The sequence below is a fragment of the Choloepus didactylus genome, chromosome 3 (genome assembly GCF_015220235.1).
Source record: "Choloepus didactylus isolate mChoDid1 chromosome 3, mChoDid1.pri, whole genome shotgun sequence".
Classification (NCBI taxonomy): Eukaryota; Metazoa; Chordata; class Mammalia; order Pilosa; family Megalonychidae; genus Choloepus; species Choloepus didactylus.
Window position 1 is genome coordinate 61,280,111 of NC_051309.1, and position 4,909 is coordinate 61,285,019.

Here is a 4,909-nt window from a genome sequence, read left to right on the forward strand (position 1 = left end):
TAATGTAAATAATAGACAATAAATAGAACTATTTTAATAATCTTTCATCAATTGTAACAAAGGTAACTATTGTTAAAAAGGTACTATTATAAAAAACATGCTATTATCAATTGTAACAAATTCTCTACACTATTGTTAGTGGTAAGATGGTGTACAGAAATCCTGTATTTTATGCATGATTTTATAAACTCACAAATTCTCTAATAAAAATACACAGTAAATAAGGTGTCTTTAAACAAAAACACACAAAAGACAAGGCTATGTATTGATCAGTTCACACAAATGTTGTGAGCAGAGGCTCACAGGAGCCTCATTCTGTATTTCCCCCAGGAGCCATGGTTCAGTATTTGCTAATCCATGATCTGCAATCACTTTACAGAACGCAACTGCTGTGAATAACAAGACTTGGAAAATCCATCATGCTTACTTTGTTGTATATTTTTAAAATGTTACTGGGACACATGTGAAATTGTAGCAATCTTCATTGCTTCATTGCCACTGGGTGGCTAGGCTGGGATGAACCTTTGCTCTATGTCTACCTTTTGGGCCTTTATCCTTTTGAAAAAAATGTGACTATTTTTACCTATTTAAAATAAAGTATACTTGTTAAAAAACAACAAAAACACTTTTTTCCTTATGACATAACAATCAAACTTTCCACATATTAAAACTTATCTTTAGGTGGCCCTTATTCAGCCGAATGCACACTCCTTGAAATAATAGTGTGCATATTATTTTTATTTTCATGAATATGTCAGTAAAGTTTTATTATGATATGAAACAAACAAGCCAAAATATTGTTGGTTTAAAGCACACATGCTTATTTTTCTCTCTTTTTATGTATTTGTCAAAATATCTTCACACAGGACTCAGGTTAACTAAGCATTTATCCTGTTGTACATGGTCTGGCACAAAAGTAAGGGAATGTGTGAATTGTGCTCTAGCATTTGTGGACTTCACCAGAAGTGACACAGATCACTTCTCTTCACATTCCATTTGCCAGTCTTTAGTATGAGAGATCCTATTGTGTCTCTGAAAAGTGGAGAATCAGAAATGCTGGTGAATAGTTCTAATATTATTAAAGCAAGGCTGGATGTTTCAAGGCAAAACTCCAATATGATAAAAAGAAATTTTATTTTGAATAATATTTAAGAAGAGTGAATTTATTTATCATGATAATCTTTACAACTGTCAAAGCTTTAACTAAAAGATTCTACTTAATGATTTTAAATAGAAATTTAGAAAATCGGCCTCCATATAATATATAACATAAAGGTACTATCAATAAGGCTATCTTTCTTATAATTGTATTGGTGCAGATTTTGAAGTATAATAGGTACTACTATTAACCCAAATATATTTTCAGCTGATGGGGGAAGATGGAGATTGTATACAAATTTGCCAAAAAAGTACATGAAATGATGATCAACAGCATTAGTCATTAGGGAAATGAAAATGGAAACCACAAGGAGATAGCATTCTGTATCCCCTAGAATGGCTACTATTTTTTAATCATATTTTTGTGGTTGAATATAATACATATACATAGAAATGATAACTTTCCAAGTGCAATTTAACAATTAGTGAGAGAGCAAAATTCAAATAATGTTATAGGTACAGTTCCACATTTTCAGTTATTTCCTTATTGTGAAATATATATGCAAAAAGGTAATAACTTTCATAGCACAATTTAACAAGTAGTTATATAGGGAATTTCCAAAAATGCTATGAGTTTCAGTGCCATAGTTTCAGTTATTTCCTTGTTGTGAGATATAACATATACATAAAAAGGTAACAACTTTCGAATTACAATTTAACAAGTAGCTATAGAGAATATTTCAAAGAATGCTATGGGTTACAGTTCCACCATTTCAGTTCTTTCTTTCTAGCTATTCCAATACCCTAGCAACTAAGAAAAAAATTATATAGAGATTCAGTTTTTATGATCCTTGTTAAATTCCATCTTGTCTGTTGCTACCCGTTCCTCTAGTTTAATCAGTTTCCTGATCTTCAGGGATGTCTAGGGAGTGACCACCCTAACTTGTTCATGTTGAAAAGGTGTAAACATTATCAGAAAAGGGGACACATCTGGTTGATGTTCTTGAAGAGACTACTGCCTTTGGGATTTGGGACTTAACTGGCATAGGAGCTCTCTGTAGGATTTAAATTTCTGAAGAATCAACTTAGTGATTAAAAGTTTTATAGAGTCTCCAATAGGGATCTGGGTATTCTTTAGGGTTTTCAGGTCTACTGCTGACTTGAGCTTATCATATTGTGGCCATTTGGCATAACTAGCTGAAGTTTGCATAAGAGTAACTTCCAGGATAGCCTCTTGACTCTATTTGAAATCTCTTAGCCACTGAAGCTGTATTTTTTTTGCCTTTCTTTTCCCCCTTTTGCTCAAAAAGGCATTCTCATCCCCTCAATGCCAGGGTCAGGCTCATTCCCAGAACCCATGTCCCATTTTGCCAGGGATTTAATGTAATGAAGTTCTGATACATGCAACAACATGGATGAACCTTGAAGACATCATGTTGAATGAAATAAGCCACTCAAAAATGGACAAATATTGTTTGATGTCACTGATGGAAAGAAAATTGAATTATCAAACTTACAGAATTAGAACCTAGTATAATAGGTTACCAAGGGCTGGTGTGGGGATAAGGGCTGGGGAGTTAATGCTTAAATTGTACAGAGTTTCTTTTGGGTGATGGAAAAGTTTTGGTAATGGGTGGTGGTGATGGTAGCACAACATTGTGAAGATAATCAACAGTGCTGAGCTATATATTTTAATGTGGTTCAAATGGGAAATTTTAGTTATATATAGTTTACTAGAATAAAGTATTTAAGAAAAAACAACAACAGCAAAAACCATAGGACAAAATAAACACACAAACAGGGAAATCCTAATGTAAATCACTGACTATATTTTATAGCACAGTTATCATAATGTTCTTTCATCAGTTGTAACATATGTACCACATAATAAATGTGGTTAATAAATGGGAGAGTATTGGAACTCTGTATTTTCTGAATGATATTTCTGTAAACCTACAACCTCTCTATTAAAAAAAGATGGGGAATACGTTGTGATTTTATTGTCTCATATTCTAGTATGAATAACATAGCCCTTTCATAAAGACTTTGATATTTGTCTTTGAATTGCCATTTCAGCAGAAGGAGGATATAAGATTTTATATGGAGTTAAACAAGGGCAGTGGCCAATGAAAATAAGGATGAATTATTGAAGTGTTTTGAAGCTTAAGAGAATTTGAAATCAGTTTTAGATATTTGCAGTAAAGCCAGCTTCCTATGGGAGGACTTGAAATGCTACTTTGGGATGGATAGCATTTGCCAAGAATAAACTCTGAGTATAAGGAACAAATATTTGGTCATCTTAGAAACAGGTTGCAGGAAATAAACACTTTTTACATAAAAAGAGCAAAGTGACATGATTTATGTGAAAGCATGCTATGAACTGTAAAACACTATGCAAATATAGAGGTTTTTATCCTTTAATTAATTGGAATGTTAATTCATTGGAATATTCCAGAATATTTCTCTCAAATATATAGAACAGATACATTTTTTACACTTAAGTTGGCATCATGTATATTTTCCCAATTTTAGAATTCTGGATTACAATGTAGGAGAGCAAATTGCAGAGGGTTGAAATTAAAAAGCTTTCTCCAAATAATCATCCAAGATGAACATGTGCACTACTCCCTTTAATATAAGCAGAATGAAATAAGTAAAATGTAGTGACCTCTCAGGAACTCATGGGAGAAGACAAGAAATGAATAAATGCAGGTGGTACAGTAGGATAAGCATCATACAATTTTATACATTAAAAAGAGAGTGACCATTATTATGTATCATCCAAATGGAACATTTTTGAGGGTGAACTGAGGGAGGTACTTTTAATAAAGTCACTAGGATCACAGGATCAAACTGGGATGGTCCATGCAAACCAAGTTCCATCTTTAATCCCTTTTAAATATTTGAAGGATTTTAGATTTCATCTATCCCGGGAAGTTTGTAACTTAAAATTACCTTTGGTAAATAGCTGATACAATAAAAAGTGACCATTTTACAATGAAATAAATGTACCTTTTTGCACCTATTAAACCCTATTAGATTACATTATAGAAGACAGTAAATTACATTAAAACAAGCTGATCATTAAAACATTAAAATGCAGTTTTTCTTTTCTTTCATTTTTCTTCTCTCAATGAACAGAATTTTAAACCATTTAGCATTTATCTATTAATTCAACAAATATGGACTTAATGCCATATTCTATCAAGAATAAGTATGGGAAAATATATTATTTTCATTTGTATATTCTTAACAAATTATAAGACACATACTTACATTGTGCTGTTATCTAATTGATGTTTACAATTATATTGGAAAATAGATAGGACAACTATGGTGTTCATCACATAGATGAAGTCTGAGTCTTGCAGTACATAGTATGGATGGTAAGGAGTCAGAATGTCATTCAGTCTAGTATATTATACAAGTAGTTCTCATGGAAACATATGTGTCTGGTGGTTGTGAGACATGAAGAACTTAGGGACATTTTTCCAGCAATACGTGCTTTCTCCTTTTATCTCTTTCCATATAATTTCAAACACTGTTTTACATGACTTTTTCCAAGTAACTGTGAACTTGTTAAGTTCTGCCCCTATCATATCAAGAACATACTAAAAATCTTTTCTCTACTACAAAATAAATTATGCAATGTTCCTCTTTGGGACTGTGATTACCTTAGGTGAGAAGTTGGAGCTTTGTGGCATATCCAGTTGTTGCTCCACGTGGGAAGTCAGCTGGTGAGGTGCTATACCAGGGAGGAAAGGTTGCTACCACATTTCCCTAGGGCACAGTGGATACCCAACCTGAAACT